The following is a 12,521-nucleotide window of genomic DNA, read 5'->3' as shown; positions in this document are numbered from 1 at the left end:
AGTACCAAAGATTGTCTATTACATTGACAAGATATTCGAGTGACCGATCTAACAATGGAAATATATGTCCTCCAAAATGGAGGAGGGAGATTCCTAGATGTGAGAAGTGTGCAGGAGGGCATGAGACGAAGGAATGTTTACTATCAGTGGATAAAAGATGTATGTGTTAGCTTGTTGGGGGGTGCCCATGGGCTGGAGATCGGAGGAGTCTGGTGAGAGAAAGGCAGGTTGAGGTTGCCAGCGTTAGAGTATTGCAGAGCGTCGTATGCCAAAGCAGTGAAGAGGAAGATGGGTACAGCAGGGTGAGGGATCCTGAGTGGATTTCCTCTGAGTAGAGCACAGGGGGATGGGAAGAATATGTGCTTCAGTAAGGTGGGGCGGTTTTTAGCAGTTATAGCCACGGTTGTCCATTGTTCTGCAAAAACGTATTGGAAGTCACAGAAAATAAAGTTGTGGTGGAAGCGGCTGAGAAGTACTTTGGATTGTGAGGATTTACTGCAGAACAGTTGCAGTGGGTGTTGAGTGGTAGTGTTCTGTCCTCAGACCACTGGTCTGGACTAGGATTAGACAGGGTTAAATAGTGGAATGGGGTGGTAGTGTTCTGTCCTCAGACCACTGGTCTGGACTAGGATTAGACAGGGTTAAATAGTGGAATGGGGTGGTAGTGTTCTGTCCTCAGACCACTGGTCTGGACTAGGATTAGACAGGGTTAAATAGTGGAATGGAGTGGTAGTGTTCTGTCCTTAGACCACTGGTCTGGACTAGGATTAGACAGGGTTAAATAGTGGAATGGGGTGGTAGTGTTCTGTCCTCAGACCACTGGTCTGGACTAGGATTAGACAGGGTTAAATAGTGGAATGGAGTGGTAGTGTTCTGTCCTTAGACCACTGGTCTGGACTAGGATTAGACAGGGTTAAACAGTGGAATGGGGTGGTAGTGTTCTGTCCTTAGACCACTGGTCTGGACTAGGATTAGACAGGGTTAAATAGTGGAATGGGGTGGTAGTGTTCTGTCCTTAGACCACTGGTCTGGACTAGGATTAGACAGGGTTAAATAGTGGAATGGGGTGGTAGTGTTCTGTCCTTAGACCACTGGTCTGGACTAGGATTAGACAGGGTTAAATAGTGGAATGGGGTGGTAGTGTTCTGTCCTTAGACCACTGGTCTGGACTAGGATTAGACAGGGTTAAATAGTGGAATGGGGTGGTAGTGTTCTGTCCTTAGACCACTGGTCTGGACTAGGATTAGACAGGGTTAAATAGTGGAATGGGGTGGTAGTGTTCTGGTCTGGACTAGGATTAGACAGGGTTAAATAGTGGAATGGGGTGGTAGTGTTCTGGACTAGGATTAGACAGGGTTAAATAGTGGAATGGGGTGGTAGTGTTCTGGACTAGGATTAGACAGGGTTAAATAGTGGAATGGGGTGGTAGTGTTCTGGACTAGGATTAGACAGGGTTAAATAGTGGAATGGGGTGGTAGTGTTCTGGACTAGGATTAGACAGGGTTAAATAGTGGAATGGGGTGGTAGTGTTCTGGACTAGGATTAGACAGGGTTAAATAGTGGAATGGGGTGGTAGTGTTCTGGTCTGGGGTAGGATTAGACAGGGTTAAATAGTGGAATGGGGTGGTAGTGTTCTGGTCTGGAGAAGGATTAGACAGGGTTAAATAGTGGAATGGGGTGGTAGTGTTCTGGACTAGGATTAGACAGGGTTAAATAGTGGAATGGGGTGGTAGTGTTCTGGTCTGGAGTAGGTTTAGACAGGGTTAAATAGTGGAATGGGGTGGTAGTGTTCTGGACTAGGATTAGACAGGGTTAAATAGTGGAATGGGGTGGTAGTGTTCTCGTCTGGAGTAGGTTTAGACAGGGTTAAATAGTGGAATGGGGTGGTAGTGTTCTGGACTAGGTTTAGACAGGGTTAAATAGTGGAATGGGGTGGTGGGTTTTTAAAGAGGGTTAATAGTTGCCATGGTAATTGTCCTTGTTCCCGTCTTACCGGAAGTAAATGCAGGTCGGTTGTGACGGGCCTCCCACTCCAGTACAGTAGGCGGCGGTGTAATGCAGACAAATCCGCCAAAACAAAACATAAAGAAGAAGAAGAAGAAGCGACTCATCAGTAGCAGCTTGCTAAACCCACCAAACAAACAGTTACTAGTGTCCAGACACGTCCTGTGGAGGTTAGGCAATGTGTTTTAAATACACTTATGTTTACACCTTAGTACCGTTAATCGGGTTTTTTAATTTCACATCCAGTTAGGGACGGCGTTGTTTGTCTGCTGCTAATGTTATAGATAGATGGCTACGGCCGTTTCGACGGCACCAGTAGCTGAAGCTAACTTAGTTAACTTTTCACCAACACGTTTTCCAGAAATAAACAAACGGCTTGTAACAATTTATATTAAGTTAAAGGATTCATTTTTTACTTCGGCGAGTAAAGAACCGTCGGTGTCCCCATCTTTCGTCAAACCAGCTGGCTACTATAGGTATCTTCTTGTTGGTATATTGACCTAATCTAGTTGACTCACATTCCCGACAATGAGCTCACTAAGTTACTCCCCCCTTGTTAAAGAAGAGGAGGTCTGCTGGACGGAGAAAGAGGGTATGTTGGTGAACAGTGTCGTGAAAGAGGAAGAGGCCGTTATTACAGTGAAGGAGGAGGATGAAGAAGAGGATGCCGTTTTTGGAGTGGGGAAGGAGGAGGAGGAGGCTGCCACAGTGAAAGAAGAAGAGGAGGATGTTACAGTGGAAGAGGAGGAAGAACCTTTTGGAGAGGAAGAGCAGGATATCTCAAAAGAGGAAGATGAAGTCGTTTTGGGAGTGAAAGAGGAGGTGACTGATGATCTGATTAACACCCGTGAGTATCTTAAACACAGGCACAAACTCTCTGCAGTTGTTGAACCACAGTGTGTTTTTTAAGGGGGTCATTCTACTGAAGTTCTACACTGTACTGTAGGATTTGGGTCGTTCCATGTGGTCGTTCCATGTGATTTCAATCACTTTCTGACTGCACCCCCTTTTGACTTGAACGAAACCCGACATGTTTACACATGATATCAAACTCAACCTTGTATCTATTTCAGTGATCTAGACATGGGATATCTCTCAATAAGGTGGGGTTGGGTTTGAAAAAATGGGTCAACTTTGATAAACTCTATCTCCTGAGGATGTTTTGGCATTCAGCTCCAAAACGTCACTTTCTGAACACTTCTACCTTGGGCAAACATGTTTGGAAGGTTTCTGAACACTTCTACCATGGGCAAACATGTTTGGAAGGTCTCTGAACACTCTACCTTGGGCAAACATGCTTGGAAGGTTTCTGAACACTTATACCTTGGGCAAACATGTTTGGAAGGTTTGAACACTTCTACCATGGGCAAACATGTTTGGAAGGTCTCTGAACACTTCTACCTTGGGCAAACATGTTTGGAAGGTTTCTGAACACTTCTACCATGGGCAAACAAGTTTGGAAGGTCTCTGAACACTTCTACCTTGGGCAAACATGTTTGGAAGGTTTCTGAACACTTCTACCTTGGGCAAACATGTTTGGAAGGTTTTCGTTCAAAACGAAGGGGGTGCAGTCAGGAAGGGATTGAATTCATATGGAACGACCCATTGTTTAGTAGCCTAACAAATATGTTTACTTAACATGTTGCCGGTACTGACTTGGCTACCCGTAAAACTGCAATTAAACACAGTCTCAAGTAACTGTCCCTTTTCATTAACCGCAACGGCACACATTTCAGCAAATTAACGGCCGTTTCAAATTAACACCTGTTTCAAATTAACGCCTGTTTCAAATTAACGCCCGTTTCAAATTAACGCCCGTTTCAAATTAACGCCCGTTTCAAATTAACGCCGAGTGTAAATGAATTGTTTGAAGTTATCATCAATTACCATGACTACCTTGATTACTAGACTTGTTTACGAGGTTTAATGTTTGATTTGTTACATTGACATAATGAATGAATAACTCTGGGGAAACATGATGGTAGTCAGCCCTAGTTACCACAGTCAGAAAGCCCGCCTACTCCACCAATCAGATGAGGGAATGTGATGACTCGTAATGCCGACCTGTTTGCACGGGCCAGATGAGAAACATGCATTTAGTCTATTGAGTCATTAATGATTTGGTTGTTTATTAAATGTAGTGTAACCAGCCGTTTTATATGCTACGTGTTCAAACTCTGTTTACTTATGATGATGTTTGCCCTTACTCATAGTTACTGCGTTGTTTTGAGAATGGCCTGTAGACTAACAAATTGACACACCTTGATTTTAGATTAAAATCTATTATTATAAAACAGCTAAACAGAAATGTTCACTGAATTTTTGTTGTTGAATTTTTTTTTTTTTTTTTTTGGCTGATTTCAGATTAACTTCAGCCCTGTTACATACTAATTTATTTAATTTATCATGGCCTTGCAGTCCAATTTTATTTTTTTTGTATTTTGTACCAGTTTCTGTCTCTGTACAAAGGCATCGTCTTCAAGCTATGGAAGATGACGAAATATTTAATAACAATTGATTGTACTTACATGGCACTTTTCTGAACCCCAGACCTCTTTACAGTGTAAAGGGGGAAACTCCCCTCCCTAACTCCACTTACATAGTCTTTATTTACATATATTTGCATATATTTAATTGGCTCCACTCCCCTCTGAGGACAGAAGGAAGTTTTGTTTTGTTACAGATTTTGTTACATACATTATTCATGGTACTTAATTAATTATTCATACATGCTACTTAATTAATTATTCATACATGCTACTTAATTAATTATTCATACATGGTACTTTCATACACAGGATTACAGTGCCTTCGGAAAGTATTCATATCCCATGACTTTTTCCACATTTTGATGTGGCACAGCCTGAATTTAAAATGGATGAAATGTATAATTTCCCCCCCCCCCACTGGCCTACCAACAATACCCCATAATGTCAAAGTGGTATTATGTTTTTCAACACTTCTCTAGGATAGGGGGCAGCATTCGGGAATTTTGGATGAAAAGCGTGCCCAAATTAAACCGCCTGCTACTCATGCCCAGAAGCTAAGATATGCATATTATAGTAGTATATTTGGATAGAAAACACTCTGAAGTTTCTAAAACTGTTTGAATCATGTCTGTGACTATAACAGAACTTATTTGGCAGGCGAAACCCTGAAGACAAACCATTCAGATTCTTTCTTTTTTTTAGGTCTCTTTTCAATGGGTTTCATTGGGAATCCAGATTTTTAAGGGACCTTCTTGCAGTTCCTATCGCTTCCACTGGATGTCAACAGTCTTTAGAAATTGGTTGAGGTTTTTCCTTTGAGAAATGAAGAAGTAACACTGTTCAGAACGAGGCTAGAGGGAAGTGTACTCTTTGTTAGTGTGTAATGAAGAAGTACGGCTATCTTGAACGAGGGTCACTTGTAGTGTACTGTTAGATAGAGGCGCGTGACCTGAAAGCTAGCTCCACTTTGTTTTCCTCCGGTATTGAACACAGATCATCCCGTCTTCAATTTGATCGATTATTTACGTAAAAAAAGTTAGTTGTATTACAAAAGTAGTTTGAAACGTTTGGACAAAGCTTACAGGTAACTTTTGTAGTCATGTTGCACGAGTTGGAACCGGTGTTTTTCTGGATCAAACGCGCCAAATAATTGGACATTTTGGATATATATTGACAAAATTAATCGAACAAAAGGACCATTTGTGATGTTTATGGGACTTATTGGAGTGCCAACAGAAGAAGCTCGTCAAAGGTAAGGCACGAATTATATCTTTATTTCTGAGGTTTGTGTCGTGCCTGGAGGGTTGACATATGATGGTCTGTGTTTGTTTGCTTGGGTGCTGTCCTCAGATAATCGCATTGTTTGCTTTCGCCGTAAAGCATTTTTGAAATCTGACACGTTGGCTGGATTCACAACAAGTGTAGCTTTAATTTGGTATGCTGAATGTGTGATTTCATGGAAGTTGAATTTTTATAGAAATGTATTTGAATTTGGCGCTCTGCATTTTCACTGGATGTTGGCCAGTTGGCACGCTACCGTCCCACATATCCCAGAGAGGTTTTAACAAATGAATGAAAAGCTGAGCTGTCTTCAGTCTAAGTATTCAACCCCTTTGTAATGGCAAGCCTAAATAAGTTCAGGATTAAAAATGTGCTTAACCATTCACATAAATTGCATGGATTCACTCTGTGTGCAGTACGAGTGTTTAACATGAGTTTTGAATGACTATCTCATCTCTGTACCCCACACATACAATAATTATATGTAAGGTCCCTCAGTCGAACAGTCAATTTCAAGCAGGAAGGAAACCACAGTTTTTTTTCACCATGAGACCAATGGTGACTTTAAAACAGAGTTTAATGGCTGTGATAGAAGAAAAGTGAGGATGGATCAACAACATTGTAGTTACTCCACAATACTAACGTAATTGACAGTGTGAAAAGGAAGCCTGTACAGAATATATATTTATATAGAATATACAGAATATATATTTATATAGAATATACAGAATATATATTTATATAGAATATACAGAATATATATTTATATAGAATATACAGAATATATATTTATATGCATTCTGTTTGCAACAAGGCACTAAAGAAATACTGCAAAAAATGTGGCAAAGCAATTCACTTTTTGTCCTGAATAAAAATGTATATGTTTGGGGCAAATCCACACATTACTTAGCACCACTCTCCATATTTTCAAACATAGTGGTGTCTGCATCATGTTATGGGTATGCTTGCAGTCATTAAGGACTGGGGAGTTTTTCAGGATAAAAAAAAAAAAAAAAAATAGAATGGAGCTAAGCACAGGCAAAATCTTAGAGGAAAACCTGGTTCAGTCTGCTTTCCACCAGACACTGGGAGATGAATTCACCTTTCAGCAGAACAATTAGCTAAAGCACAAAGCCAAATATACACTGGTGTTGCTTACCAAGGCGACATTCAATTTCCTGAGTGGCCTAGTTACAGTTTGACTTAAAATCGTCTCAAATTTATTGCCAGACTTAAATGGCTGTCTAGCAATGAACAACCAATTTGACAGAGCTTGAAGAATTGTTTTAAATAATAATTTGCAAATATTGTACAGTCCAGATGCTAAACTCTTAGAAGTAGAAAGGCAGAAATAAGCTGTAGTCGCTGCCTGGGGATTCTAACATGTATGTATGTGTATATTTATGTCAATGTGATCTGAATGGGTCTGAAAAAAAATCTATCTACATCTATTTAATCCGTTTTGATTTCAGTCTGTAATTTGGAATGTTCCTCAACAAAACGGAAAAAGATGGGGACTTTTAAAACGAGTGTCCCAACTCTGTGGTCACTAAAGATCCCATGGCACTGATGAAGCCGGTCATCTGATTGATTGGTCGAGGAGGCGGGTTCTTCTGACTCTGTGGTCTCTAAAGATCCCATGGCCCTGATGAAGCCGGTCATCTGATTGGTCTGACTGTATATCAAACAGTATTCCTATCAGTGCCTTCAGAAAGTATTCATTCCCCTTGACTTAATCCACATTACAGACTGAAATCAAAATGGATTAAATAAAGAAAATTCAGACTCATCTCTCTCTAATTTACATAAGTATTCATACCCCTTAAATTAATTCCATTGTTAGTTAGTAATTCAACATTATTCTAATAAAATGAATTTTGTAAAAGTGTAAGGTGTAAGTGTAAGGTGTAAATGTAAGGTGTAAATGTAAGGTGTAAATGTAAGGTGTAAATGCTTGTTGGGAAACTAACAGCGTTTCTCCGTCAAACAGATGAACTGTTTCACTGATAGGAATACAGTTTGATATACACAAGCAGTGAAAACAGGACAAATAACCCCTCCCCCCGCCTCGACCAATCAGATGACCGGCTTCATCAGTGCCATGGGATCTTTTAGAGACCACAGAGTCAGAAGGCCCGCCTCCTCGACCAATCAGATGACCAGCTTCATCAGTGCCATGGGATCTTTTAGAGACCACAGAGTCAGAAGGCCCGCCTCCTCGACCAATCAGATGACCAGCTTCATCAGTGCCATGGGATCTTTTAGAGACCACAGCCTCCTCGACCAATCAGGCTCCTCTGTTCTCGGAACGGAAACCCTTATACTAGATGAGAGTAGCAACAGTTAGCTACTAGGAATCTAAAAGAGAGTCCACAACTTTACCCATTTGCCGAAAATGTTTGTCCTTTCTCGATGTTGTGAATTTTTAGTGACGTTGCCAACTCTTGTTCCTTAATGTATTTAGTTAATTGGTCCTCAAACTTGAACTCGAGGTTTGCAATTTTGGATAATGAGGTGTTTCTCCTACGAACCAGAATACGCGCCATCACATTCCTCATCTGATTGGTTGAGTAGGCCGGTCTTCTGACTTTGTGGCTGTGGTAACTAGTGACCACAATTTTTATAGCCAGTAAGAAACGGGTAGCCATTGACTGCTAACAGCTGAGAACTGCTAGCTAACTGGCAACACAAAACCATTAAACTTCGGGAGAAATCGATTGATCGCCCTCTTGTGGGGAAAGTAAGAACTGCCGAAAATGTACAGTCAGAGTATACTAAGACTAAATAAAATTAAATGCATTAAAATGCTGAAATTAAACAATTAACTATGCAAATTAGCAAAAGTTGTGTGCATTAAGGAAATGGACACCTGGCTCAAATAGAAGCCTGTCTCCAATAAGAGCCTGTCTCCAATAAGAGCCTGTCTCCAATAAGAGCCTGTCTCCTATAAGAGCCTGTCTCCAATAAGAGCCTGTCTCCAATAAGAGCCTGTCTCCAATAAGAGCCTGTCTCCTATAAGAGCCTGTCTCCTATAAGAGCCTGTCTCCTATAAGAGCCTGTCTCCAATAAGAGCCTGTCTCCTATAAGAGCCTGTCTCCAATAAGAGCCTGTTGTGTTCAGTGATTTAAGCAAATAAAAGCCTGGGCTGTTTATCTAAGTTTACAGTGTTCACTATTAGGTTTATTAAATGCAGAACTGACAAGTTCGATAGTGATTTTATTAGTCTACAAAGCACTACAGCCACTTTGATGACACGCTATTTTATTAAAACTAGTCTAGATTAAACCTTGTAGGAATCCAGTCTGGAGTAAACCTCCTAGGAAGACAGTCCCATGGCACTCATCGCAAGAGTTGGGATGTTAATGCTGGTGTCCTGGCAAAATGTCCATTCATCCCCTCCCCTCCTCCTTTAACTATTCCCCAGGTTGTTTCTGTAAATGAGAATATGTTCTCAGTCAACTTACCTGGTAAAATAAATCGTTTTTTTAAATTCAGATTTCTCTGTTTAACCAATACTGTTTTTGTTTATCTTTGACAGGAGAGAGACCAGACTCTCACTCTGACAGCGGGAAGAGTCCTTCAGAGGATCCAGAGACATCCAAACCAGCAAGACAACACCACTACTGCCATTGTGGAAAGAGTTTTTGGTGGTTAGGGCACTTTAGAGACCATAAGAGAATGCACATAGGGGAGAAGCCTTACCAATGCTCCCAGTGTGAAAAAAGTTTTAGCCACTTATGGAGCCTGAAATTGCATAATAGAATACACACAGGAGAGAAGCCTTTCCACTGCTCCCTGTGTGGAAACAGTTTTACCCACTTAAGGGCCCTGAAAAGACATGAAAGGACACACAGAAGATAAGGCTCATCACTGCTCCCAGTGCGGAAAGAGTTTTACCCTGTTAGGGAGCCTAAAAAGACACGAGAGAATACACTCTGGAGAAAAGCCTCACCACTGCTCTCAGTGTGGAAAGAGTTTCAGCTGGTTAACAAGCCTGAAAATACATGAGAGAACACATACAGGGGAGAAGCCTTTCCACTGCTCTCAGTGTGGGAAAAGATTTTCCCAGTTAGGGGATCTAAAAGAACATAAGAGAATGCACACTGGAGAAAAGCCTTACCACTGTTCCCAGTGTGGGAAGAGATTCACCCGGTCAGGAAACCTGAAAAATCATGAGCTAACACACTCTGTCTATAAGCCTTATCACTGCTCCCAGTGTGAAAAAACATTTTTTTCATCAAATGCCCTGAAACAACATGAGTTAACACATGCTGAAGAGAAACCTTTCCACTGTTCCCAGTGTGGAAAGAGATTTTTCTTATCAGGGCACCTGAAAAGACATGAGCTAATACACTCTGCGGAGAAGCCTTTCCACTGTTCTTATTGTGAAAAGAGTTTTAAGAGTTTATGGAACATGAAAGTGCATCAAAAAACACACACAAAGGAGAAGCCTTCCACTGCTCCCACTGTGGGATGAAATGTACACGGTTTCAACAATTTGAAAGAGCATGAAAGAATCAACAGCGGAGAGAAGTTATTAGTGGTCCCAGAGTGGGAAGGGATATAGAACAACACATGGGATTAGAGCCACTTGTGAAAGAAAGTTTGGTTTATTTATTGTGTATAAAAATGTTGTGAAAGATATATTATTCATGTGGAATATCCCTTTACTATGTTCCTAGAATCGTATTTAAAGGGTTACATCTAAGATGACGCGAGGGAACATTTATTTGAACAGTTTTTTTGGGGGGGGGGTATCTGTACTTTACTTTTTTTAAACTTATTTGACTACATTCCTAAAGAAAATAATGTACTTTTTTTACTCCGTACATTTTCCCTGACACCCAAGAGTACGCATTACATTTTGAATGCTTAACAGGACAGGAAAATGGTCCAATTCACACACTTATCAAGAGGACATCCCTACTGCGTCTGATCTGGCGGACTCACTAAACAGAGGACATCCCTACTGCGTCTGATGTGGCGGACTCACTAAACAGAGGACATCCCTACTGCGTCTGATGTGGCGGACTCACTAAACAGAGAACATCCCTACTGCGTCTGATGTGGCGGACTCACTAAACAGAGAACATCCCTACTGCGTCTGATCTGGCGGACTCACTAAACAGAGAACATCCCTACTGCGTCTGATCTGGCGGACTCACTAAACAGAGGACATCCCTACTGCGTCTGATCTGGCGGACTCGCTAAACAGAGGACATCCCTACTGCGTCTGATCTGGCGGACTCACTAAACAGAGGACATCCCTACTGCGTCTGATGTGGCGGACTCACTAAACAGAGAACATCCCTACTGCGTCTGATCTGGCGGACTCACTAAACAGAGAACATCCCTACTGCGTCTGATCTGGCGGACTCACTAAACAGAGAACATCCCTAATGCGTCTGATGTGGCGGACTCACTAAACAGAGGACATCCCTACTGCGTCTGATCTGGCGGACTCACTAAACAGAGGACATCCCTACTGCGTCTGATCTGGCGGACTCACTAAACAGAGGACATCCCTACTGCGTCTGATCTGGCGGACTCACTAAACAGAGGACATCCCTACTGCGTCTGATGTGGCGGACTCACTAAACAGAGGACATCCCTACTGCGTCTGATCTGGCGGACTCACTAAACAGAGGACATCCCTACTGCGTCTGATCTGGCGGACTCACTAAACAGAGGACATCCCTACTGCGTCTGATCTGGCGGACTCACTAAACAGAGGACATCCCTACTGCGTCTGATCTGGCGGACTCACTAAACAGAGGACATCCCTACTGCGTCTGATCTGACTCACTAAACACAAACGCTTCATTTGTAACTGAGTCAGAGGCTCTAACTGTGAATTAAAAAAAAACAAGAACATTGTGCTGTCTGGTTTGCCTAGTATAATGAATTTTAAATGATTTATACTTTTTACTTTTAAAATCAAATACTTTTAGACTTTTACTCTATTTTACTGGGTGACTTTCACTTTTAGTTGAGTCATTTTCTGTTAAGGCATCTTTACTTTTACTCAAGTATGACATATGTATGATTTATCAAGTATGATTGGGTCCCACCACTGTTCATCAACAAACTGTGTGACAAACCTGAACTTTCTTTTTGTGAGTAGCCTACAATAAATAAATACAATTTTGAGGACAATGTTGGGCCATTACACATGTCCACTAGGGTACACATGACCAATAGGGTGCACATGGCCACTAGGGTACACATGACCACTAGGGTACACATGTCCACTAGGGTGCACATGGCCACTAGGGCGCACATGGCCACTAGGGCGCACATGGCCACTAGGGCGCACATGGCCACTAGGGCGCACATGGCCACTAGGGCGCACATGGCCACTAGGGCGCACATGGCCACTAGGGCACACATGTCCACTAGGGCACACATGTCCACTAGGGTGAACATGTCCACTAGGGTACACATGGACTTAAAGTTCATGCAGTTCAAGAACACACACACAGTGCTCCCATTGTCTGATATTTTTGACTGTTTTTGTTTTTGACGTTCCTGACTCGATAGACTCTATGCACAGAGACTGTCCTGACTCGATAGACTGCATGCACAGAGACTGTCCTGACTCGATAGACTGCATGCACAGAGACTGTCCTGACTCGATAGACTGCATGCACAGAGACTGTCCTGACTCGATAGACTGCATGCACAGAGACTGTCCTGACTCGATAGACTGCATGCACAGAGACTGTCCTGACTCGATAGACTGCATGC

At 42.0% G+C, this 12,521-nt stretch overlaps 1 pseudogene; it reads left to right on the top strand.

Annotated features, from left to right (window-relative positions):
- Positions 1–2,532: 2,532 nt before the first annotated feature.
- On the top strand, positions 2,533–10,251 carry LOC139424186 (zinc finger protein 180-like; annotated as a pseudogene).
- The last annotated feature ends 2,270 nt before the right edge of the window (positions 10,252–12,521 follow it).

The sequence above is a fragment of the Oncorhynchus clarkii genome, chromosome 13 (genome assembly GCF_045791955.1).
Source record: "Oncorhynchus clarkii lewisi isolate Uvic-CL-2024 chromosome 13, UVic_Ocla_1.0, whole genome shotgun sequence".
In the NCBI taxonomy this organism is placed as follows: domain Eukaryota; kingdom Metazoa; phylum Chordata; class Actinopteri; order Salmoniformes; family Salmonidae; genus Oncorhynchus; species Oncorhynchus clarkii.
Note: the sequence above shows the minus strand (reverse complement) of the source record. Positions and strands in the feature narration are given on the sequence as shown.